Source organism: Eptesicus fuscus, chromosome 1 (genome assembly GCF_027574615.1).
Source record: "Eptesicus fuscus isolate TK198812 chromosome 1, DD_ASM_mEF_20220401, whole genome shotgun sequence".
Classification (NCBI taxonomy): domain Eukaryota; kingdom Metazoa; phylum Chordata; class Mammalia; order Chiroptera; family Vespertilionidae; genus Eptesicus; species Eptesicus fuscus.
The window spans coordinates 77,682,639-77,710,517 of NC_072473.1; the positions used below are offsets into that span (position 1 = coordinate 77,682,639).

Consider the following 27,879-nt stretch of genomic DNA (forward strand, 5'->3'; position numbering starts at 1 on the left):
GGATTAGAAAGGAGGAGACTTTGAATCTATTCAGAGCAGTCAACTTTTTCTGTAAAGAACCAGATAGTAAATAATTTAGGCTTTGCAGGCCATATCTGGGCTCTGTCCCATATAGTTTATCTTTACAATCTTTTAAAAATGTAAAATGAAACCACAGGTCAAGGGTCACGTTAGCTATTTTTCTGACCCCTGGTCTAAGAGATATCTATAAAACTATCTCCATCTTGTGCTGCTACTACACAACTTCAACTTCAACACCTGTCTAAGAGGCCAGTGTGTCTCACTAACACAGACAACAGTTCGAAGTATGCCCAACCCATCTATCAACCAGAAATTTACTGTCTCATTGGTAGATGCCAGCTAACATCTGCTAGATGTTGTCCTGTTGGAGAAAGTCAATGTCCCCATTCCGAATGGGAAGTCAGGATTAGTACTGGGGGTAAGGTTAAACTTTGGGTACTGAATCATTGATTGAATGATGATTTTTTTGATCTCAAAATTACAGATATATTAAAAGAACAATGTGGTCCCAAAAGCACAAACCAGTTCCTTTCCTAATACTTCCTGTTTCCCCTTATACTTGTGGCCACTACTTTCATCAAAGAAATGTCAAATAATACCCACTCAGGATTCAGCAGGGTTAATAAGGTTCTGTTTAGTAAAATACATGTCCAAGTTCTTATTTAAGCTTAAAGGGAGGTTTACGGACAGGATTAGGTTTTACTTTTTTCCTTTGACTCTCAGATGTTCATTACCTCAGGATTTCTTTTCCTACTATTGGGGGTAGCACTTCCTTTATTTCCTGGATATTCACTTTCCTCACACATATGTGATTTGCTCTCCTCTCCTGTTGCCATGGCAGTGTTTGAAGAACTTTGTGACATAAACAACTCATACTATGTTGGTAATACAACTCTCCCACCAATTGCTACATATTGGTTTGATCCTTAGATGTCTAGGTTCTTTATGACAAGCTGGGGCTTGTACTTTGTATGTATCTCTCACTTTCATATTTTATTTTATTAATTTTATTTTTCCCATCACCATTTATTCCCCCTATGATCTCTTCCACCTCCTCCCACTCCTTCCCTACATAATCACCACACTGTTGTTTCTGTCCATGAGTTCTTCCTCTTTTTTCTTTTTTTGCTCAATCCCTCCCCGTCCTGCAACACTCTCCCCCATCAGAGCTGTTTGCCTTCTCTTTATCTATAAATCTGTCTCTATTTTGCTCAGTAGTTCAGTTTGTTCATTAAATTCCACATATGAGTGAAATTGCATGGTACTTATCTTTCTCTGACTGACTTATTTCACTTAGCATAATGTTCTCCAGGTCCATCCACGCTATCACGAAGGGTAACATTTCCTTCCTCTTCACAGCCAAGTAATATTCCATTGCGTAAATGTACCATAGATGTTTTTAAATTCAATTTAATTATTTAAATTGTATTTTATAGTTTAAAGTATTACAAATAATAGTACATATATCTCCTCCCCCTCCCATTGCTCTTCCCCCAGCCTCTCCTACCCCCTGGCACATGCCCTCAACGCCCCCCCCCCCAGTGTATTGTGTCCATTGGTTATGCTTATATGCATACATACAAGTCCTTCGGTTGATCTCCTACCTCCCCTCCCCAACATTCCCCAGCCTTCCCGCTGTAATTTGATAGTCTGTTTGATGCTTCTCTGCCTCTGTATCTATCTTTTTATTCATCAGGCTATAATGTTCTTTATTATCCATAAATGAGTGAGATCCTGTGGTATTTTTCTTTCACTGCCAGGCTTATTTCACTTAGCATAATGCTCTCCAGTTCCATCCATGCTGCTGCAAATGGTAGGAATTCCTTCTTTTTTATACCAGCATAGTATTCCATTGTGTAGATGTACCATAGTTTTTTAATCCACTCAACTGCTGATGAGCATTCAAGCTGTTTCCAAATCTTAGCTATTGTAAATTGTGCTGCTATGAACATAGGGGTGCATATATGCTTTCTGATTGGTGTTTCTGTTTTCTTGGGATATATTCCTGGAAGTGGGATTACTGGGTCAAATGGCAGTTCCATTTTAAAATTTTTGAGGAAACACCATACTGTTTTCCACAATGGCTGCACCAGTCTGCATTCCCACCAGCAGTGAAGGAGGGTTCCTTTTTCTCCACATCCTCTCCAGCACTTGTCATTTGTTGATGATAATCATTCTGACAGGTGTGAGGTGGTACCTCATTGTTGTTTTGATTTGCATCTCTCAGATTATTAGTGACTTTGAGCATGTTTTCATGTGTCTCTTGGCTTTCTGAACGTCCTCTTTCGAAAAGTGTCTATTTAAGTCCTTTGCCCAATTTTTGATTGGATTGTCTATGTTCCTTTTGTTAAGTTGTATGATTTCCCTGTAAATGTTGGAGATTAAACCCTTATCAGAGATAATATTGTCAAATATGTTCTCCCATGCAGCGGGCTTTCTTGTTGTTTTGTTGATGGTTTCTTTTGCTGTGCAGAAGCTTTTTATTTTGATGTAGTCCCATTTGTTTATTTTCTCCTTAGCTGTTCTTGCCTTAGGATCTGTGTCTGTAAAGATGTTGCTATGACATATATCTGCAATTTTGCTGCCTATGTAGTCTTGTAGGATTTTTATGGTTTCCTGTCTTACATTTAAGTCCTTTAGCCATTTTGAGTTTGTTTCTGTGTATGGTGTGAGTTGGTGATCTAGTTTAATTTTTTTGCATGTATCTGACCAAATTTCCCAGCACCATTTATTAAAGAGGCAGTTTTGGCTCCATTGTATGCTCTTGCCTCCTTTGTCAAATATTGAGTATAATGGCTTGGGTCAATTTCTGGGTCCTCTATTCTGTTCCATTGGTCTATATGTCTGGTCTTGTGCCAGTACCAGGCAGTTTTGAGAACCGTGGCTTGGTAATATAGCTTGATATCTGCTATTGTGATCCCTCCAACTTTGTTCTTCTTTTACAGGATAGCTGTGGCAATTCGGGGTCTCTTTTTATTCCAGATGAATTTTTGGAGAGTTTGTGCTAGATATTTGAAATATTCTATTGGTATTTTAATAGGGGTTACATTGAATCTATAGATCACTTGAGCTAGTATGGACATTTTAATGATATTGATTCTACCAATCTATGAACGTGGTATGTTTTTCCATTTGTTTATGTCTTCCTTTATCTCTTTTTTCAATGTCCTGTAGTTTTCCGAGTATAAGTCTTTTATATTCTTGGTTAAGTTTATTCCTAGGTATCTTAATTTTTTTTTGGTACAATGGTAAATGGGATTTTCTTTCAATTTTTCTTTCTTTGAGGTCATTATTGGTGTATAAAAAGGCCATAGATTTCTGGGTGTTAATTTTGTATCCTGCTACATTGCCAAATTCATTTATTAGGTCTAATAGTTTTTGGTGGAGTGTTTGGGGTTTTCTTATTTGCATATGACATGTATAGTATCATGTCATTTGCAAATAAGGACAGTTTTACTTCTTCTTTTCAATTTGGATGCCTTTTATTTCTTCTTCTTGTCTGATTGCTACGGCTAGTACTTTTTTTATTTATTATTTTTTATTTTTCCATTTTTTAAATTAAGGTATTATATGTGTACATATCTTACCATTGTCACCCCTACTCCACTCCCATATATGCCCTCAGCCCCCAGTGTTTTGTGTCCATTAGTTATGCTTATATACATGCATACAAGTCCTTCGGTTGATCTATTATCTCCCCCACCTCTCCTTAAACTTCCCCCTGTAATTTGACAGTCTGTTTGATGCTTTACTGTCTCTGTACCTATCTTTTTGTTCATCACTTTATAATGTTCTTTATTATCCATAAATGAGTGAGATCATGTGGTATTTTTCTTTCATTGGCTGGCTTATTTCACTTAGCATGATTTTCTCCAGTTTCATGCAGGTTGCTGCAAATGGTAAGAATTCCTTCATTTTTAAGGCAGCATAGTATTCCATTGTGTAGATGTACCATAGTTTTCTGATCCAGTCATCTGCTGATGGGCACCTAGGCTGTTTTCAAATCTTAGCTATTGTAAATTGTGCTGCTATGAACATAGGGGTGCATATATCCTTTCTGATTGGTGTTTCCAGATTCTTAGGATATATTCCTAGAAGTAGGATTACTGGGTCAAATGGGAGTTCCATTTTTAGTTTTTTGAGGAAACTCCATACTGTTCTCCACAGTGGCTGCACCAGTCTGCATTCCCACCAACAGTGCAGGAGGGTTCCTTTTTTCTCCGCATCCTCGCCAACACTTGTCATTTGTTGATTTGTTGATAATAGCCATTCTGACAGGTGTGAGATGGTACCACATTGTCATTTTGATTTGCATCTCTAGGATAATTAGTGACTTTGAGCATGTTTCCATGTGTCTCTTGGCCTTCCTTTGTCTTCTTTCGAAAAGATTCTATTTAGGTCCGTTGCCCATTTTTTTATGGGATCATATATCTTCCTTTTATTAAGTTGTATGAGTTCCCTGTAGATATTAGAGATTAAACCTTTATCAGTGAAAACATTTACAAATATGTTCTCCCATACAGTGGGCTTTCTTGTTGTTTTGTTCATGGTTTCTTTTGCTGTGCAAAAACTTTTTATTTTGATGTAGTCCCATTTGTTTATTTTCTCTTTTGTTTCCATTGCCCTAGGAGTGGTATTGGTGAAGAATTTGCTTCGACATATGTCTGAGACTTCTCTGCCTGTGGATTCCTCTAGTATTTTTATGGTTTCCCATCTTATGTTTAAGTCCTGTATCCATTTTCAGTTTATTTTTGTGTATGGTGTAAGTTGGTGATCCAGTTTCATTTTTCTTGCATGTATCTGTCCAATTTTCCAACACCATTTATTGAAGAGACTGTTTTGACTCCAATGTATGTTCATGCTCCTTTGTCAAATATTAATTGAGCATAGCGGTTTGGGTCGATATCTCGGTTCTCTATTCTATTCCATTGGTGTATATGTCTGTTCTTGTGCCAGTACCACGCTGTTTTGAGAACTGTGGCTTTATAATAAAGCTTGAAATCTGGTATTGAGATCCCTCCTACTTTATTCTTCTTTCTCAGGATTGCTGTGGTTATTTGGGGTCTTTTTTTTTATTCCAAATGAATTTTTGGAGAGATCTTTCTAGGTCTGTGAAATATGCCGTTGGTATTTTAACGGGGATTGCATTGAATCTATAGATTGCTTTGGGTAGTATGGACATTTTAATGATGTTGATTCTACCAATCGATGGACATGGTATGTTCTTCCATCTGTTTATGTCTTCCTCTATCTCTTTTTTCAGTGTCCTGTAGTTTTCCGTGTATAGGTCTTTTACCTCCTTAGTTAAGTTTATTCCTAGGTATCTTAGTTTTTTTGGTGTGATGGTAAATGGGATTGCTTTTTTAGTCTCTCTTTCTGTAAGTTCACTATTGGTGTATAGAAATGCCATAGATTTCTTGGCGTTAATTTTGTATCCTGCTAGATTGCTGAATTCATTTATTAAGTCAGTTAGTTTTTTGATGGAGTCTTTCAGGTTTTTTATGTACAATATCATGTCATCTGCAAATAAGGACAGCCTTACTTCTTCTTTTCCAATTTGGATGCCTATTATTTCTTCTTCTTGTCTGATAGCAATGGCTAATACTTCCAGTACTATGTCAAACAGGAGTGGTGAGAGTGGGCATCCCTATCTTGTTCCTGTTCTCAGGGGAAATGGTTTTAGTATTTGCCCATTGAGTATGATGTTAGCTGTGGGTTTATCATATATAGCTTTTATTATGTTGAGGTATGATCCTTCTATTCCCACCTTGTTGAGAGTTTTTATCAAGAAAGGGTGTTGGATTTTGTCAAATGCTTTTTCTGCATCAATTGATATGACTATGTGATTTTTATCTCTCAATTTGCTTATGTGATGAATCACATTTATTGATTTGTGGATATTGCACCATCCTTGCATTCCTGGGATACATCCTACTTAGTCATGGTGTATGATCTTTCTGATATAGTGCTGGATCCGATTTGCTAGAATTTTGTTGAGGACTTTGGCATCTATGTTCATGAGGGATATTGGCCTCTAATTCTCTTTCATTGTGTTGTCTTTATCTGGTTTTGGAATTATGGTGATGCTGGCTTCATAGAAGGAGCTAGGAAGTGTTCCTTCCTCTTGAATTTTATGGAATAGTCTGAGGAGGATAGGTTTTAGTTCTTCCTTGAATGTTTGGTAAAACTCCCCTGTGAAGCCGTCTGGCCCCTGGCTTTTGTTTGCCAGAACCTTTTTGATGACTGCTTTAAGATCTTCCATAGTTATTGGGCTATTGAGCTGTTTAGGTTCTTCCTGATTGAGTTTTGGAAGGTTATATTTTTCTAGGAATATGTCTATTTCCTCCAGGTTGTCCAGATTGTTGGAATAAAGTTGTTCGTAGTATTTTGTAACAATCCTTTGTATTACTGTGGGGTCTGTTGTTATTTCACCTCTTTCATTTCTGATTTTATTTATTTAGGTCCTTTTTTCTCTACTTCTTGGTGAGCCTGGCTAGAGTTTCATCAATCTTGTTTATCCTTTCAAAGACCCAGCTCTTGGTTTTGTTGATCTTTTGTATTGTTTCTTTGGTATCGATGTCATTTATCTCCACTCTGATCTTTATTATTTCATTCCTTCTGCTTACACTGGGCCTTTCTTGTTGCTCTCTTTCTAACTCTTTGAGTTGTAGGTTTAGGTAACTTATTACCATTATTTCTTGTTTTTTTGCAGTAGGCTTGTGGAGCTATGAACTTCCCTCTCAAGACTGCCTTTGCTGTGTCCCATAGATTTTGGATTGTTGTGTTTTCATTGTCATTTGTTGCCATGATGTTTTTATTTCTTCCTTGATCACTCTGGTAACCCAGTCATTCTTTAATAGCATGCTGTTTAGTCTCCATGTATTAGATTTTTTTGGATTGTTTTTATTGTAGTTGATTTCCAGTTTTATTTCACTGTGATATGAGAAGATACTCGGTATTATTTCTATCTTCTTGAATTTGAAGACACTTTGTCTATGTCCCAGCATATGGTCTATCTTTGAAAATGTCCTATATGCACTTGAGAAGAATGTATATTATGTGGCTTTGGGGTTAAATGTTCTGAAGATGTCAATTAATTCCATCTGGTCTAATGAGTCATTTAAGATTGATGTTTCTTTGCTGATTTTTTGTTTAGAGGATTTGTCCAATGATGATAGTGGAGTATTAAAGTCTCCTACTATGAGTGTATTGCTGTCAATCTCTGCCTTGATATCCTCCAGGAGTTTTTTTTTTATGTATTTGGGTGCTACTGTGTTGGATGTGTATATGTTTACAAGAGTTATCTATTCTTGATGGATTGCTCCCTTTAGTATTATGAAGTGGCCTTCCTTATCTCTTGTTATGTCCTTCCCTTTGAGATCTAATTTGTCCGATATAAGTATTGATACCCCAGCTTTTTTTTTTTCATTTCCATTTGCCTGGTAAAGCTTTTTCCATCCCTTCACCCTCAGTCTGTGTGTGTCTTTTTTTCTGAGGTGGGTTTCCTGTAGATAGCAGATATGTGGGTCTTGTTTTCTTATCCAATCCGTTACCCTGTGTCTTTTGATTGGGGCATTTAATCCATTTACATTTAAAGTTATTATTGATAGGTACTTATTTGTCGCCATTCTTATTCTTTACCCCTGTGTTCCTTCTTTGCTTTCTATATTCTTTTTTACAGCAGACCATTTAATATTTCTTGAATTGCTGGTTTAGTGGTGATAAATTCCCTTAGTCCGTTTTTGTCTGTGAAGCTCCTGATTTCACCTTCACTTTTGATTGATAGCCTTGCTGGGTACAGTATTCTTGGATTCAGAGCATTCCTTTGCATGACTTTGTTTATTTAATTCCATTCCCTTCTGGCCTGATGAGTTTCTGTTGAGAAATCAGTTGCTAGTCTGATGGGGGTTCCTTTGTATGTAACTTTCTCTCTCTGGCTGCTTTTAAGATTCTTACTTTGTTGTTGGTGTTTGCCAATTTAATTATAATGTGCCTTGGCGTCAGTCTTTTGGGGTTCATTCTGCTTGGGACTCTGTGAGCTTCTTGGATTTGTGTGGCTTTTTTCTTTCCTGTATCGGGGAAGTTTTCTGTCATTATTTCTTCAAACAGGTTTTCTATTCCTTGCTCAGTTTCCTCTCCTTCTGGAACCCCTGTTATGTGGATGTTGTTTTGTTTTGTGTTGTCCCATAGTTCCCTTAGGCTCTCCTCCTGATTTTTAATTTTTTTTTTCTAGAAGCTGCTCTAATTGGCTATTTTTCCCCACCTTGTCTTCTAGCTCACTGATTTGGTCCTCTGCTTCTTCTAGTCTACTCTTGATGCTTTCTATTGAGTTCTTTATAGCAGCAATGTCATTTTTCATTTCTTCTTGGTTCTTCTTCATTTCCTCTTGGTTCTTACTCATATTGTCGAATTTGTCTTCCATTCTTTTCAGCCACCTTATGACCATTTATATGAATTCATTCTCTGACATGTTGTTAGCCTCTATTTCATTTACTTCTTTTTCTGGTGATGCCTGTTTTTCTTTCATATGTGGGCTGTTTCTTAGTCTCCCCATGGTCTCTCTTCTCTGGATGTCTGGTTATGTAGTTCTCTCTCTCCTCATCCCAGGTGAATTCTGACCTTTCTGTGGTGGAGTGTAGACCTCCTCTGAAACCGCATGTTTGCGCCAATTTGGAACTGGTGTTCTGGGGCTTGCAGCTGTTCGGTGGTTGCCACAGTTGCAACTTTTCAAGCTTCTGATAAGATCCACTATCTCCTTCAAGATGGCCATAGCTAGTACTTCTAGTACTATGTCGAACAGGAGCGGCGAAAGTGGGCATCCTTGTCCTGTTCCTGTTCTTAGGGGAAATGGTTTAATTTTTGCCCATTGAGTATGATGTTGGCTGTAGGTTTGTCATATATGGCTTTTATTATGTTGAGGTATGATCCCTCTATTCCCACTTTGCTGAAAGTTTTTATCAAGAAATGGTGTTATTTTGTTAAATTCCTTTTCTGCACCAGGTGATATGATTATGTGATTTTTGTCTGTCAGTTGGTTTATGTGATGTATCACATTTATTGATTTGTGGATATTGTACTATCCTTTCATCCCTAGAGTAAATCCCACTTGGTCATGGTGTGTGATCTTTCTAATGAATTGCTGAATCTGATTTGCTAGAATTTTGTTGAGGATTTTAACATCTACATTCATCAAGGATTTGGCCTGTAGTTCTCTTTTTTTTGTGATGTCTTTATCTGATTTTGGGATTAGGGTAGTGCTGGCTTATAGAAAGAACTTGGAAGTGTGCCAATGTCTTGAATTTTTTGGAATAGTCTGAGGAGGATAGGTTTTAGTTCTTCTTTGACTGCTTGGTAGAACTCCCATATAAAGCTATTCAGAATAGGGATTTTGTTTGCTGAAAGATTTTTGATTGCTGTTTCAATTTTTTTGGTAGTTATCGGCCTATTCCGGTTTTTTGATTCTTCTTGGTAGCTTGTATTTTTCTAGAAATATGTCCATTTCATCTAGGTTGTCCATTTTGTTGTAATAAAGTTGTTAATAATATTTTTTCATAATCTTTTGTATTTCTGTGGGATCAGTTGCTATTTCACCTCTTTCATTTCTGATTTTGTTTATTTGGGTCCTCTCTCTTTGCTTCTTGGTGAGCCTGGCTAGAGGTTCATTAATTTTGTTTATCCTTTCAAAGAACCCTCTCTTGGTTTTGTTGATCTTTTGTACTGTGTTTTTGGTCTCTATGTTGTTTATCTCCACTCTGATCTTTATTATTTCCTTCCTTCTGTTTACGCTGGGCTTTTCTTGTTGCTCTCTTTCTAACTCTTTGAGTTGTAGGGTTAGGTAATTTGTTACCATTGTTTCTTGTTTTTGAGGTAGGCCTGTAGAGCTATGAACTTCCCTCTCAAGACTGCTTTCACAGTTTCCCATAGATTTTGGATTGTTGTGTTTTCATTGTCATTTGTTGCCATGATGCTTTTATTTCTTCTTTGATATTTTTGGTAACCCAGTCATTGTTTAATAGCATGCTATTTACCCTCCAAGTGTTTGCTTTTTTCATTATTTTTGTTGTAGTTGATTTCTAATTTTATGCCATTGTGATCTGAGAAGATGCTTGGTATGATTTCTATCTTCTTGATTTTGAAGGGACTTTGCCTGTGACCCAATTATGGTCTATGTTTGAAAATGACCCATGTGCACTTGAGAAGAATGTATATTCTGTGGCTTTGGGGTGAAATGTTCTGAAGATGTCAATTAATTCCATCTGATCTAGTGAGTCATTTAGGATTGATGTTTCTTTGCTGATTTTTTGTTTAGAGGATTTGTCCAATGGTGATAGTGGGGTATTAAAGTCCCCTACTATTTCTTTATTGCTGTCAATCTCTCCCTTGATATTCTCCAGAAGGTTTTTTTTTTAATGTATTTGGGTGTTCCTGTATTGCGTGCATATATGTTTACCAGAGTTATACCTTCTTGTTGTATTGTTCCCTTTAGTATTATGAAGTGGCCTTCCTTATCTCTTGTTGTGTCCTTCATTTTGAGATCTCATTTGTCCGATATAAGTATTGCTACCCCAGATTTCTTTTTACATTTCCATTTGCCTGCAAAACCTTTTTCCATCACCTCACCATCAGTCTGTGTAAGTTCTTTTTTCTAAGGTGGGTTTCCTGTGAATAGCTGATATATGCGTCATGTGTTTTTATCCACTCTGCCTCCCTATGTCTTTTGATTGGGGCATTTTATCCATTTACATTTAAAGTTATTATTGATAGGTACTTGTTTGTCGCCATTTTTATTCTTTACCCCTGTGTTCCTTCTTCACTTCCTATTTCTTGTTTTTACAGCAGACCCTTTAGCATTTCTTGCATTGCTGGTTTGGTGTTGATAAACTCCCTTAGTCCTTTTTTGTCTGTAAAGCTCCTGATTTCACCCTCAATTTTGATTGATAGCCTTGCTGGGTACAGTATTCTTGGATTCAGAACCTTCATTTGCATGACTTTGTATATTTCATGCCATTCCCTTCTGGCCTGGTGGGTTTCTGTTGAGAAATCAGTTGATAGCTTGATGGGGGATCCTTTGTAGGTACCTTTCTGTCTCTCTCTCTCGCTGCTTTTAATATTCTAACTTGGTCATTGGTGTTTGCCAGTTTAATTATATTGTGCCTTGGTGTCGGTCTTTTGGGTTTCATTTTATTTGGAACTCTGTGAGCTTCTTGGATTTGTGTGAGTTTTTTCTTCCCTATATCAGGGAAGTTTTCTGTCATTATTTCTTCAAACAGGTTTTCTATTCTTTGCTCAGTTTCCTCTCCTTCTGGAACCCCTATTATGCAGATGTTGTTTCATTTTGTGTTGTCCCAAAGTTCCCTTAGGCTCTTCTCCTTTTTTTTGTAAGGTTTTTTTTTTTTTTCTAGATGTTGCTCTGCTTGGGTATTTTTTCCTAACTTGTCATTTAGCTCCCTGATGCGGTCTTCTACTTCTTCTAGTCTACTGTTGATGCTTTCTAATGAGTTCTTTATAGCAGCGATGTTAATTTTCATTTCTTCTTGGTTCTTCTTTATTTCCTCTTGGTTCTTACACATATTGTTGAATTTGTCTTCCATTCTTTTCAGTGACCTTATCACCATTTCTCTGAACTATTTCTCTGACCCATTGCTTGCCTCCATTTCATTTACTTCCTCTTCTGGTGTTGCCTCCTTTTCTTCCATATGTGGGCTGTTTCTTTGTCTCCCCATGATCTCTTTTCTCCGGGTGTCTGGTTATGTAGTTCTCTCTCTCCTGAATTGATTTAAAAGCACAAAATACAACACTACAAGGCACAATGGACAAGGCACTGAACACAAATGGATTAATGATACTAATAACTCCAAATAAAGGTGACAATTAGAGAATAGAGAATTGGGTGATAAGAAAAAAATGAGTGCAAAAATGATTTTGAGAAAAGGAAAAAAGTAAGAGAGAAAAGAAAGAAAGAAAATAAAAAATAATGAGGGAAAAGACTATTTATATGGGGATAAAACTCCAATAGAACAACAACTAATCCCAAAAAATGCAAACAAAAAATACCCAGAAATGAATGCAAACTACAAACAGAAACTAATAACAAGCAAGGAGAGGAAAAACAGAAGCAAAAAAACAAACAAAAACAGAAACAAGAAAGAAACAAACTAAAAAACGAAAACAATCTCAGAAACAAGGGAAAAAACCCAACCTAAACAACAATCAAACAAACAATAACAGTAGGATAGAGAGAAAGCAAGGCAAAACAAAACAAAATAAAAAAAAAATAGAAGAAGAAAAACAAAACAAAGAAACAACAAAAAAAAGGGAAGAGAGAAAAAAATCTTGGATAGTGAAGAAAGTGAAGAGAGAGGTACATATGGACTTAGATCAGGGGATTGGAGATTAGATATATAAGTAGGGTGAAATTTTAACAGGGGGTAAAAAGAAAGAATAGGGAAAATCTAAAGCAGGTATTGTAAGAGAAACAGGACAACAAAAGGGGAAAAGTGAGGAAGAGAGTGTTGGCATAATGGTAAATTTGAGATCGAGTAAAATGATGCTAAAGGAAAAATGAAAATAGAATGTAGAACACTAATCCCAAAATAAAATAAAATAAAGAGAAAGTAAAATGACACTTAAAAAAAAGGTAACATAGTAGTAATACTGATTAAAAATAAAAATGTAATAATTAAAAAGGTAAAATCAAGTGAGGAAAAAGAAAAAAAATAATTTCTGAAGTTAAAGATGAAAAAATAAAAATGTGCAGTAGTGAAGGTCATTCACTTCCTCTACTGTTTGTTTGGCATGCCTGTTTCCTGTCAGGTAGTCAGGACAGTATTGAAGTTCCCTGCTTTCCACTTAGACTGCCTTTATTTGTGTTTACACAAGAGTCAATTTATGATTCAACCCCTGGGTGGCAGTGTTTCTGGATTGACCTCTGGGGCTATAAGTCCTCTCTAGCTGGTATTTCATTTTTGTTTTCCCTGTCCCATTTAATACTAGTTTGGGAGAATGCACTGCCCCGGAGATATTTCTCTGATCATTTCTTCCCGCTGTGATCCCTAGGTTCCACAAATACAACTTTCCCCTACAGTCTCTGAGAGTGTCCCCAATTGGGTGATCCTATGTACTGGGCTTAGTAATCAAAAGCAAGGATTTAAAGAGAAAAAAAGAGCCAGAGTAAGTGTGTGAACACTTGACTTTTACCCTCTGGCACTGCGCACAACTCTGTGAACGTCTCTGTGCACATCTTTTTCCCCCTGGCACTAAGCAGCTGGCACACTGGTAAAACTTCAAGCTGCTTTTTTGTTCCCAGTCCAGCTCTGGATTTATTTTTAGTGTTCCCTTCTGCCAGCAGCCCTGTGGATCCCCTTCCATGTTTTCGGATCATGCTGGCCCCAATGGCCACAGATTTTGTGGGGCACAGACTTCCCCCAAACCTGTAGATTCTGCTGTGCGCGTTTCTCTCTCTAGCCGGGATCACACACCTCACCTTTCCCTAGGCGAAATCTGACCTTTTCGTGAGAAGGTGCAGAGCTAATCCAAGTCCAAGTATTTGTGCTGCTCCCGGTATTGTGGTTGTAGAGTCCTGGGATGTATAGGCTTCCGATCACAGCCACTATCCCCTTCAATATGGCCCATAGATGTTTTATTTACTCATATTAATAGACACTTGGGCTACTTCAAAATCTTGGTTATTGTAAATAATGCTGCAATGAACATAGGGGTGTATATATTCTTTCAAAGTAGTGTTTCAAGCCTTTTCAGATATATTCCCAAAAGTGGAATTTCAGGTCAGAAGGCAGTTCCATTTTTAATTTTTTGAGGTAACTCCATACTGCTTTCCACAGTGGCTCCATCAATCTGCAGTCCCACCAACAGTGCATAAGGGTTCCCTTTTCTCCACATCCTTGCCAACACTTGTTTGTTGGTTTATTGATGATGGCCATTCTGACAGGTGTGAGATGATATCTCATTGTGGTTTTAATTTGCATCTCTCTGATGATTAGTGGTGTTGAGTATCTTTTCATATGTATATTGGTCATCTATACGTCCCCTTTGGAGAAGTGTCTATTTAGGTCCTTTTCCTATTTTTTTAACTGTGTGTGTGTGTGTGTGTGTGTGTGTGTTGTGTGTTCAGTTTTATAAGTTCTTTATACATTTTGGATATTAACCCTTGTCAGATGTATTGGTGGATATATTGTCTGCTTTAGTGGGTTGTCTTTTCATTTTGTTGATGATTTCCTTTGCTGTGCAAAAACATTTTAGTTTCATGTAGTACCATTTGTTTATTTTTTCTTTTATTGCCCTCACCCAAGGAGATATATCTGAAGAAATATTGCTATAAAAAATGTCTGAGATTTTACTGCCTGTTTTCTTTTAAGATTTTTATGGTTTTGAGTCTAACATTTAAGTCTTTAATCCATTTTGAGTTTATTCTTGTGTCTGGTATAAGAAGGTGATCTGGTTTTATTTTTTTGCATGTATCTCCAATTTTCCCAACACCATTTATTAAACAGACTATCTTTGGCCCATTATATATTTTTTCCTCCTTTGTCAAATATTAATTGACTATAAAGGAGTGGGCTTATTTTGGGGGTCTCTATTCTGTTCCATTCATCTATATATCTGTCTTTATTCCACTACCATGCTATTTTGATTATTATGACCTTGCAGTATTATTTGATATCACGTAGTGTGATTCCTCCCACTTTGTTTTTCTTACTCAAGATCACGGTTGCTATTTAGGATCTTTTGTGATCTCACATATATAATTTTGGAATATTTTTTTCTAGTTCTGTGAAATACTTGATTGGTATCTTGGTAGGAATTGCATTGAATCTGTAGATTACTTTGGATAGTATGGATATTTTAATGATGTTAACACTATTTATCAATGAACACCAGATATGTTTCCACTTATTTGTATCTTCTTCAATTTATTTCTTCAGTGCCTTAAAATTTTCTGAGAACAGGTCTTTTACTTTCTTTATTCTAGGTATTTTATTCTTTTTGAAGCAATTGTGAATCAGATTGTTTTCTTAATTTCCCTTTCTGACAGTTCATTATTAGTTCATGAAAATGCAACAGATTTCTGGATATTTATTTTGTATCCTGCTACTTTACTGAATTCATTTAAAAGTTCTAATAGTTTTTGGTGAAATCTTTAGGGTTCAGTATCAAGTCATCTGCAAATACTAATAGTTTTACTTCTTCCTTTTCAATTTGGATGCCTTTTATTTCTTGTTATTAGAGGTGTTCCTCAGCCCAGCCTGCACCCTCTCCAATCTGGGACCCCTTGAGGGCAGTCAGACATCCCTCTCACAATCCAAGACTGCTGACTCCCAACTGCTCACCTGCCTGCCTTCCTGATTGCCCCTAACCACTTCTGCCTGCCAGCCTGATCACCCCTAACCACTCCCCTGCCAGCCTGATTGATGCCTAACTGCTCCCCTGCAGGCCTGGTCCCCACTAACTGCCCTCCCCTGCAGGCCTGGTCACCCCTAACTGCCCTCCCCTGCAGGCCTAGTCACCCCTAACTGCCCTGCCCTGTAGGCCTGGTCCCCCCCAACTGCCCTCCCTTGCAGGCCTGGTCCCTCCCAACTGCCCTCCCCTGCTGGCCATCTTGTGGCGGCCATCTTGTGTCCACATTTGACCACATGGGGGCAGCCATCTTGTGTGTTGCAGTGATGGTCAATTTGCATATTATTCTTTTATTAGATAGGATAGAGGCCTGTTGCACGAGTGGGAGCCGGCTGGTTTACCCTGAAGGGTGTCCTGGATCAAGGTGGGGGTTCCCTTGGAGCATGGGGTGGCCTGGGTGAGGGGCCTATGGTGGTTTTCAGGCTGGCCATGCCCCCCGGCGACCCAAGCAGAGGCCCTGGTATCTGGGATTTACTTATCTCCTATAATTGAAACTTTGTAGCCTTGAGCAGAGTGAAGCCTCCTGCTCACTCCGTGGCTGCAGCCACTTTTGTTGGGATTTATTTATCTTCTATAATTGAAGCCTTGTATCCTTCAGCGGAGGTCAAGGCAGGCCAGGGCTGCAGAAGCTTGGCTTCCTCCATTGCCGAGGGCAACTCAAGCCTCCTGCTCTCTCCAGCTCCATGGCTGCTGCTATTTTTGTTGGGATTTATTTATCTTCTATAATTGAAACTTTGTAACCTTGAGTGGAGGCCTGGGCCGGCCAGGGCAGGTGGGAAGCTTGGCTTCCTCCTTTGCCGGGGAAACCCAAGCCTCCCACTGTCTCCGTGGCTGCAGCCATCTTGGTTGGGTTAATTTGCATACTCACTCCTGATTGGCTGGTGGGCGTGGCTTGTGGGTGTAGCAGAGGTACGGTCAATTTACATATTACTTTTTATTAGACAGGATTGTCTAAATGCTGTGGCTATGACTTCCAGTATTATGTTGAATAAGAATGGTAAAAGTGAACATCCCTGTCTTGTTCACAATCTTATAGGCGATTGCTTGTAGTTTTACCCCATTGAGTATGATGTTGGCTGTGGGGTTGCCATATATGGCCTTTATTAAGTTGAGGTATGTTCCCTCTATTCCAAATTTTCTGAGACTTTTTATCATAAATGGGTGCAGGATCTTACAAAATTCTTTTTCTGCATCTATTGGTATGAGCATGTGTTTTTTATTCTTCATTTTGTTTATGTGGTGTATCACATTTATTGTTTTGCGGATATTATACCAACTTTGCATGCCCAGAATAAATCTCACTTGATCATGGTGTATGATCTTTTCAATGTATTGCTAGATTAGGTTTGCTAATATTTTGTTGAGGATTTTAACCTCTAAGTTCATCAGGGATATTGGCCTGTAGTTCTCTCTCTCTCTTTTTTTGTGGTGTCTTTATCTGGTTTTTGGAATTAGGATAATTTTGTTTTCATAAAATGAGATTGGGAGTCTTACATCCTCTTGAATTCTTTGGAATTGTTTGAGAGTGATAGGAGTTAGTTTTCTTTGAATGTTTGGTAAAATTCACCTGTAAGCCATCCAGTCCAGGGCTTTAGTTTGTTGGGAGTTTTCTGATGACTACTTTAATTTCACTAGTTGCAATCTGTTTATGCAGAGCTTCTGATTCTTCCTCGTTTAGTTTTGGAAAATTGTATGTTTCTAGGAATTTATCCATTTTTTTGCAGATTGTCCAATTTGTTGGTAGATAGTTGTTCATAATATTTTCTTACACTCCTTTGTATTTCTTTGGTGTCAGTTGTTACTTCTCTTTTGTTTCTGATGTTATTTATTTGGGTCCTCCCTCTTTTTTTTCTAGATTAGTCTGGTTAGAGGTTTGTCAATCTTGCTTATTTTCTCAAAGAATCAGCTTTTGGTTTCATTGATTTTGGGGGGATTTTTTTTAGACTCTCACTTATTTCTGTGATCTTTATTATTTCCACCCTTCTCTTCAGTCTGGCTTTTGTTTGCTGCTCTTTTTCAAGTTCCTTTAAGTGTAAAGTTAGAATGTTTATTTGAGCTTCTTCTTGTTTCTTGAAATAGGCCTGTAATGCTATGACTTTACCTCTTAGGACTGATTTCCCTGAGTCTTATAGACTTGGGTTGCTATTTTTAAATTTTCATTTGTTTCCAGGTATTTTGATTTATTATTTGATCTCTTTGTTAACCCATTCATTATTTAATAACATGTTATTTAGCCTCCATGTCTTTGTGTGTTTTTCAGTTTTCTTCTTGTGATTGTTTTCAAGGCTGTTTGTGTTCATGAGTTTCAGTTTTATATCCCACATATGAGTGAAATCATATGGTTCTTAGCTTTTCCTAACTGACTTATTTCACTTAGCATAATGTTCTCAAGGTCCATCAATGTTGTTGCAAATGGCACTATACATACTTTCTTATGGCTGGTTAATATTCCGCTGTGCATATGTAGCACATCTTCTTTATCCAGTCTTCTATAGCAGAACGTGTTGGTTGTTTCCATGTCTTGGCCACCGTGAATAATGCCACAATGAACATAGGGGTGCATATATCTTTGTGATACATGTTTTCGAGGTTTTTTTGGGGGGGGGTATATAACCAGGACAGGGATTGCTGGGTCATAGGTAGCTCTATTCTTAATTTTTTGAGCAACTGCAGACTGATTTCCATACTGGTTATACCAGTCTACATTCCCACCAACAGTGAGTGAGGGTTCCTTTTTCTCCACAACCTCTTCAACACTTGCTATTGTGTGTCTTATTGATAATAGTCACTCTAACAGGTGTGGTGTAGTATCTCATTGTAGTTTTGATTTTCATTTCTCTAATTGCTAGTGAGGTTGCACGTCTTTTTATAAATCTATTGACTGTTCATAAGTCTTTTGGGGAGAGGTGTATTTTCAGGTCCTCTACCCACTTTTTTTTTTTGCTAATAATGATCGTTAATATTTATTGGATATTTAGTATAGTCCAGGTTCTATGCTAAACATTTATACATGTAATTTTCTCAAAGAAGTGAAAAGATGGATGTTTTATTACCCTTATTTTAGGGGTATGGAAACTGAGGCTCAATAAATTAAACAACTTATTGAAGTTCACCCAGCTGAGTAAATGAGAAGAAATTCAAACTGGAGTCTTTCTCAATCCAAAGTCTAGACTTGAAAACACTTCATTATACAGTACTGCAGATATGATGGAGATCTAATTCAACTCCACTGTTTTTTATGATGAAGTTCTACCCACTTTTTGATTGGGTTGTTTGTTTGGTATTGAGTTTTATGAGTTCTTTATATATAGTTCTTTATATATTTTGGAAATTAAACCTTTGTCAGAACTACTGTTTGAAAATATCATCTCCTATCTTGTTGGTTGCCTCATTGTTTTGTTATCAGTTTCTTTTGCTGTGCAGAAGCTTTTTAGTTTTATATAATCCCATTCATTTATTTTTGCTTATTACTTTCCTTGCCTTTGGGGTCAAATTCACAAAATGTTCTCTATGACCAAGGTTCATAAATTTGGTACCTATATTTTCTTCTATGTAACTTACTGTATTGAGTCTTATATTTAGGTCTTTGATCCATTTTAAATTAATTTTTGTACATGAGGATAAACTATAATCCAGTTTCATTCTTTTGCATGTGGCTTTTCAGTTTTCCCAGCACCATTCATTGGAGATACTATCTATACTCCCTTATGTGTTTATGGCAAAAATTATCTGTCCATATACATATGATTTTATAGCTGGGTTCTATATTCTGTTCCATTGATCTGTGTGTCTGTTTCTCTGGGAATAGCATATTCTTTTGATTATCATAGCTCTGTAGTATAATTTGAAGTCAGGTAGTATGATAGCTCCAGCTACATTCTCTTTTTTTATGACTTTTTGTTCTATTTGTTTAAAAATGAATTGAGATTTGATGGGGATTGCATTAAATCTGTATATTGCTTTGGGTAATATGGCCATTTTAACTATGTTGATTTTAAATCCATGAGAATGAGATATTTTTCCATTTTGTTGTGTCTTTTTCAATCCCTTTAAATAATGCTTTGTAATTCTCAGTATATAGGTCTTTCATGTTCTTTGTGAAGTTTGTTCCTAGGTATTTTATTCTTTTGGTTGCAATTGAAAAATAATTTTTTTCATTTCTTTTTATGAAGTTTTGTTGTTAGTATACAGGAAGGCAATGGATTTTTGTACATTGATTTTTTATCCTGCAACTTTACTGTATTTGTTTATTGTTTCTAATAGTTTTTGGTGGAGTCTTTAGGGTCTTCTATATGCATAATCATGTCATCCATACAAAGTGACAGTTTTACTTCTTCCTTTCCAATTAGGATGCCTTTTATTTCTTTCTCTTGCCTTACTGCTCTGGCTAGGACTTCTAGCACTATGTTGAATAAGAGTGGTGAGAGTGGACATCCTTGTCTTGTTCTTGATCTTAGAGGAAAAGCTTTCAATTTTTCACCTTCAAGTATGATATTATATGAGGATTTATCATATATGGCCTTTATTAAGTTGAGGTACATTCCTTCTATTCCTATTTTTATTGAGTGTTTTAATCATAAGTGGATGTTGTATCCTATGAAATCCTTTTTCTGCATCTGTTTTTAAGATTATATGTTTTTTGTTTTTCTTTTAATGTGGTGTATTACATTGATTGGTGTATGTTAAACCATCCTTGTGCTATAGAATGAATCCCTCTTAATTGGGATACATATTTTTAAAAATGTAATACCACTTGCTAGTATTTTGTTTAGGATTTTTGCATCTGTAGTCATTAGATATATTGCTCTGTAGTTTTCATTTTTGTGTGTTATCTTTCCCAGGTTTTGGTAAATGGGGTATATTGGCTTCATAAAATGTGTTAGGAAGTATTGCCTCTTCTTCGTATTTTTGGAAAATTTTGAGAAAGATAGGTTTTAAATCTTCTATAAACATTTGGTAGAATTCACTAGCAAAGCCATCAGTCCTGGACGTTTTTGGTGGGGAGGTTTTTAATGGTTGTTTCAATTTCCTCACTGCTGATTGGTCTATTTAGATTTTCCAATTCTTCATGACTTAGTCTACAAATGTTATATATTTTGAGGAACTTATCCATTTCTTATAGGTTGAATTGGGTGGCATATAATCTTTCATAATATACTAGTATGATCCTTTGTATATCTGTAATATCTGTGGTGACTTTTCCAATCTCATTTATGATTTTGTTTATATGGGTCTTTTCCACTTTTTCCTTAGTGAGTTTAGCCATGGATTTGTCAATTTTATTAATCTTTTCAAAGAACCAGCTCTTAGTTTTATTAATTTTTGTATAGTCATTTGTTCTCTATTTCATTCAATTCTGCTTTATTTTTTATTATTTCCCTTCTTCTGCTGACTTTAGTTTGCTTTTGTTATTCTTTTCCTAGTTTTTTAAAGATGTGATGTTAGGTTGTTTACTTGGGATTTTTCTTGTTTCTTGAGATAGGCCTGTAATGATATAAATTTCCTTCTTATTAATGCTTTTGTTGCATCCCAAAAATTTTGACATGTTGTACTGTCATTCTCATTTGTCTGTATATATTTTTTGATCTCATCTTTTATTTCTTCTTTGACCTAATCATTTTTTAGTAGTATGTTGTTTAATCTCCACATATTTGTGGGTTTCTTTACTTCCATTTTGCAGTTGATTTCTAATTTCAAGGCATCATAGTCAGAGAATATTCTTGGTGTAATATCAGTTTTCTTGAATTTGTTTATGCTAGTTTTGTGACCCAACATATGGTCTATCCTTGAGAATGTTTCATGTGCATGGAGAGGAATGTACAATCTGATATTCAGGGATGAAAAGTTCTGTAAGTGACAATTATGTTCATTGGGTCTAGTGCCGTGGTCGGCAAACTGCGGCTCGTGAGCCACATGTGACCCTTTGGCCCCTTGAGTGTGGCTCTTCCACAAAATACCACGGCCTGCGCGAGTCTATTTTGAAGAAGTGGTGTTAGAAGAAGTTTAAGTTTAAAAAATTTGGCTCTCAAAAGAAATTTCAATCATTGTACTGTTGATATTTGGCTCTGTTGACTAATGAGTTTGCCGACCACTGGTCTAGTGCATTATTTACGGTTGATATTTCTTTATTGATTTACTGTTTGGTGGTTCCACTAGAGCTGTAAATGAAGTACTGTGGCACAGTCTCCCAGATCACCTGAGCTGGGTGCTCTAAAAATGTCCCTTGTGCATGTTATGTGGGCCCTCCTGTTGTAATTGAGTCTTGATTGCTATTGGCCTATTCGTGCATGTTATTGACCCTCAGGTTGGTTGACAGTGAGGCTCAACCCCCAACACATTGTACAAGATACTATGCAGATACTGATCATATGAAGAGGAATCTATCTCAATAAGTTTTGGTGCCTGCTTAGATTTCCCTGGATATGCTGCTTGTGAAGCCTATTGGATCTTGCTCTGTTATTGTCTGAATATGACCACTGGGTGTATTGGTTCTGGGCCTCTTCAGAGGATTCTGGTGCAAGCCAATGTCAGAAGCTTTTTTTTTCCATTGTCCTTGGGCAACTTGTTTGGAGCTATCAATGATTCATAGCTTGTGGCTCCCTCTGATGGGCCTGGGTGCATGAGGAAAGGAGTAAGATGCACACCAATGTTTGCTTTTATTAGCACTGGGTCCAGAGGCAGGTTGGCTAAAGTCTCAAAGCACTCAGATATCTGCTTCTAACTGTAGGCTGTCTGACTCAGTCACTAAAAGAGATTCTGGCTGTACTCCTCAGCAGGGTATATGCTCCACAGGGGTGAGAAGCATTCCAGCTGGTGGGGCTATTACTTCCTCCCAGTGTGATGTTGCATGTAGGGGAATGCTCTGCCCAAGAAAGATGGCTTCTGTGGTATGGGGGAATGACTCAGCACAAGGATCCTGGTGGGTGACCTCTTAGCTCTCTCCCCAGAGCCACCAAACCCAGACTTTCCTCACACAACTCTAGTCCACTCTTCCCTCTCTCCACTGGAACCCAGGGCGAGTGGCATTTCTAGCTGTTTTTCTCTGGTAGAGAGAAGCTCCACTGCTTTTTCACAGCCAGATGTTATATGGGCACCTGTTTTGGTGCTATGGCCTGGTGAGCCCAACTTGTGGTTTAGACCCCACACTTCTCAGGACCCCCTGCAGCTGATATATCCATTCAGAACTTCAACTGCTGCCCATGAGTGCCCAGCCAGCGCCCTCATCCCTCCACATCTCCTACCAGTCTCAATGTGGCCACCTCTGTAAGTCCTTGGTTATAAAGCTTCTCTCTAGCTAGTCTTTAGTACATTATTCAGGATGATTTTTCTATACTTTAGTTGTAATTCCAGTTTGGTTCTGGGAGGAGGTGAGTGTAGCTTCCACCTACTCCTCTGCCATCTTGGATCTCTCTGTATGTGTCACTTTTTGATATATATATCCACACCCATAACATGATCTCTGAAGATGAGGGTGCTGATCTTTTAGTAAAATGCCAATCAATTAATGCAGCTTGGTTCTGTCTAATAGTATGACTTATAGCTTAATATACTATATCTGTACACTTATTAGCTTAGATTATTTTAAGTGAAGTTGAGAATGGCCTATAAATGTGTTATTTTTCTCTATCCAGCCACCTATAAAAGCAGCCTTACAAGGACACAGTATTTATTAGAAATCCTTTAGATTCTAATATTTGATTTCTATCTGGATAAATGGAATTAAATAAAAGTGACACCAGAATCCAACAAATGCTTTATCAATCCCAGAACCAAGGGTTGTGATGTGCAGTGGGGAGAGGGGAGTAACTGTAGGCAGCAGCTATAGGTTTAAGCCTCGGACTGACCAGGGCAGGGCCACAAACAAGTCCCAGCTTGGAGGGCAGAGTCTCTTAGCATAATTAAGCTTAACCTTATAGCCCTCACTAGCTCCTTCCTAGATAGCTAACGGGCTATGGGAGGTGCAGCAAGTGCTGCCAAAACAAGGTGAAAACTCACAAGAACATTGTAAACATGTTGACCACTACCCTTGTTTTGATCTCACTATAAAATAAAGCCTCAGCTTGCAGGCTGGGTCTTTCTGTGTCCTCATTCAGGCACGGGAGATCCGCCGAGCCCCAGCTGTACTCTCTTGTCTGTCTTTTCTTTAATCCTTCACTGCCCCTCCTCAGGTTCACTGAACTCTTGGCTGTGCTGGTGCAGCACAAGTAACTATGTCATAGAGTAGGATTTTTCAACTATTTCTCACTGTTGATACTCTGGGACAGATCATTCCTTGATGTTGGAGAAAGGATTTTCCTGTGCCAGTAGCACACATCCAGTTTTTGATAAGCAAAATGTCAACAATAACTGTCAAATGCTTCCTGAGTGGACAATATCACTCCTGGTTAAGAATCACTGGTATATACCAAGCTTACCAAGCCTTTTGGGCCATTGTTAGTACTTCTATGATCCTATGTAAGCCTTCCAAATACTGCATTTCCCAAAGTTGCTTTATATGGGAATGTATCAAGTAGCACAAGTGTGTACTTTGCTCTGAAATTTACTAGTCTTAATAATCTTGCCAACTCTAAACATATTATTAAAAAATAACCCGAGGGGAATCTACAACAACACATAAGGAACAGCTGTGAACCCAGGAACACCGGACCCCAAGCAGTATGAATATGCGGACTTGGAGGAGCTCCGCACCTTCTCACGGAAACGTCAGATTTCGCCTAGGATAAGGAGAGAGAGAACTACATAACCAGACACCCATAGAAAAGAGACCAGGGGAGACAAAGAAATAGCCCACATATGAAAGAAAAGCAGGCATCGCCAGAAAAGGAAGTAAACGAAATGGAGGCAAGCAACCTGTCAGAGAAAGAATTCAGAGAAATGGTCATGAGGTGGCTGAAAATAATGGAAGACAAATTCAACAATATGAGGAAGAACCAAGAGGAAATATAGAAGAACCAAGAAAAATGAAAAATGACGTAACTGCTATAAAGAACTCAATAGAAAGCATCAAGAGTAGACTAGAAGAAGCAGAGGACCGCATTATTGAGTTAGAAAACAAGGTAGAAAAAAATACCCAAGCAGAGCAGCATCTAGAAAAAAAATTAAAAAACAAGAGGAGAGCCTAAGGGAACTTTGGAACAACACAAAATGAAACAACATCTGCATAATAGGAGTGCCAGAAGGAGAGGAAACTGAGCAAGGAATAGAAAACCTGTTTGAAGAAATAATGACAGAAATCTTCCCTGATATGGGCAAGAAAAAACTCACACAAATCCAAGAAGCTCACAGAGTCCCAAACAAAATGAACCCCAAAAGACCAATGCCAAGGGAAATTATAATTGAATTGGCAAACACCAACGACCAAGTAAGAATATTAAAAGCAGCCATAAAGAGACAGAAAGGTACCTAAAAGAATCCCCCATCAGGCTATCAACTGATTTCTCAGCAGAAACTCATCAGGCCAGAAGGGAATGGAATGAAATATACAAAGTCATGCAAATGAAGGGTTTGAATCCAAGAATACTGTACCCAGCAAGGCTATCAATCAAAATTGAGGGTGAAATCAGGAGCTTTACAGACAAAAAAGGACTAAGGGAGTTTATCAACACCAAACCAGCAATGCAAGAAATGCTAAAGGGTCTGCTATAAAAAAAAAAAAGAAATAGGAAGTGAAGAAGGAACACAGGGGTAAAGAATAAAAATGGCGACAAACAAGTACCTATCAATAATAACTTTAAATGTAAATGGATAAAATGCCCCAATCAATAGACATAGGGTAACTGTGTATATTAAAACATGACCCATATAATTGCTGTCTACAGGAAACCCAACTTAGAAAAAAAGCCGCACACAGAATGATGGTGAAGGGATGGAAAAAGCTTTTTCAGGTGAATGGAAATGAAAAAAAAGCTGGGGTAGCTATACTTATATCTGACAAATTAGATCTCAAAGTGAAGGATATAAAAAAAGATAAGGAAGGCCACTTCATAATACTAAAGGGAGCAATCCAACAAGAAGAAATAACTCTGGTAAACATATATGCATCCAATACAGGAAAACCCAGATACATAAAAAAAACTTCTGGAGGATATCAAGGAGAGATTGACAGCAATACAATCATAGTAGGGGACTTTAATACCAGACTATCACCATTGGACAATCCTCTAAACAAAAAATCAACTAAGAAACATCAATCCTAAATGACTCACTAGATGAGATGGAATTAATTGACATCTTCAGAACATTTAACCCCAAAGCCACAGATTATACATTCTTCTCAAGTGCACATGGGTCATTTTCAAACATAGACCATATATTGGGTCACAGGCAAAGTCTCTTCAAATTCAAGAAGATAGAAATCATATCAAGCATCTTCTCAGAACACAATGGCATAAAACTGGAAATCAACTACAATTAAAAAAATACAAAAAAATAAATCAAACACCTGGAGGGTAAATAGCATGCTATTAAACAATGACTGGGTTACCAGAGAGATCAAAGAAGAAATATAAATCATCATGGCAACAAATGACAATGAAAACACAACAATCCAAAATCTATGGGACACAGAGAAAGCAGTCTTGAGAGGGAAGTCCATAACTCCACAGACCTACCTCAAAAAACAACAAATAATGGTAACAAATTATGTAACTATACAACTCAAAGAGTTAGAAAGAGAGCAACAAGAAAAGCCCAGTGTAAGCAGAAGGAAGGAAATAATAAAGATCAGAGCGGACATAAACGACATAGAGACAGAAAAAAAATACAAAAGGTCCACATAACCAAGAGTTGGTTCTTTGAAAGGACAAACAAGATTGATGAACCTCTAGCCAGGCTCACCAAGAAGCAAAGAGAGAGGACCCAAATAAACAAAATCAGAAATGAAAGAGAAGAAATAACAACAGACCCCACAGAAATACAGAGGATTGTTAAAAAATACTATGAACAATTCTATTTCAACAAATTGGACAACCTGGAGGGAATGTACATATTCCTAGAATAATATAACGTTCCAAAACTCAATCAGGAAGAATCTAAAAATCTCAATAGGCCAATATGGAAGAAATTGAAGCAATCATCAAAAAGCTCCTAGCAAACAAAAGCCGGAGGCCAGACGGCTTCACAGGGTAGTTTTACCAAACATTCAAGGAAGAACTAAAACCTATCCTCCTCAGACTATTCCAAAAAATTCAAGAGGAAGGAACACTTCCAAGCTCATTCTATGAAGCCAGCATCAATATAACCAAAACCAGGCAAAGACAACACAATGAAAGAGAATTACAGGCGAATATCCCTCATGAACATAGATGCCAAAATCCTCAACAAAATTCTAGCAAATCGGATCCAGCACTATATCAGAAAGATCATACACCACGACCAAGCAGGATTTATCCTAGGGATGCAAGGATGGTATAATATCAGCAAATCAATAAACGTGATACATCACATAAACAAATTGAGGGAGAAAAATCACATAGTCATATCAATTAATGCAGAAAAAGCATTTGACAAAATCCAACACCCTTTCTTGATAAAAACTCTCAGCAAGATGGGAATAGAAGGATCATACCTCAACATCATAAAAGCCATATATGAGAAACCCACAGCCAACATCACACTCAATGGACAAAAACTAAAACCATTTCCCCTAAGAACAGGAACAAGACAAGGATGCCCACTCTCACCACTCCTGTTGGACATATTACTGGAAGTACTAGCCATAGTGATCAGACAAGAAGAATAAATAAAAGGCATCCAAATTGGAAAAGAAGAAGTAAAACTGTCCTTATTTGCAGATGACATGATACTGTAGATAGAAAACCCTAAAGACTCCATGAAAAAATTTTTAGACTTAATAAATGAATTCAGCAATGTAGCAGGATACAAATGTAACACCAAGAAATCTATGGTATTTCTATATACCAATAGTGAACTTACAGAAAGAGAGACTAAAAAAGCAATCCTATTTACCATTGCACCAAAAAAATTAAGATACCTAAGAATAAACTTAACTAAGGAGGTAAATGACCTATAGGCAAAAACTACAGGACACTGAAAAAAAGAGATAGAGGAAGACATAAACAGATGGAAGAACATACCATGTCCATCGATTGGTAGAATCAACATCATTAAAATGTCCATACTACCCAAAGCAATCTATAGATTCAATACACTCCCCATTAAAATACCAATGGCATATTTCACAGACCTAGAATGAACTCTCCAAAAATTCATCTGGAATAAAAACAAGACCCCGAATAGCTGCAGCAATCTTGAGAAAGAAGAACGAAGTAGGTGGGATCTCAATACCAGATTTCAAGCTGTATTACAAAGCCACTGTTCTCAATGCAGCCTGATACTGGCACAAGAACAGACATATAGATCAGTGGAATAGAATAGAGGACCCAGAAAATGACCCTAACCACTATGTTTAATTAATATTCAACA

The 27,879-nt window shown here is 37.3% G+C and overlaps 1 protein-coding gene across 1 annotated transcript in view; it reads right to left on the reverse strand.

Annotated features, from left to right (window-relative positions):
• Window positions 1–27,879, reverse strand: part of COL4A6 (collagen type IV alpha 6 chain) — a 464,282-nt gene that overhangs the window by 61,857 nt on the left and 374,546 nt on the right. The window lies entirely within an intron of this gene.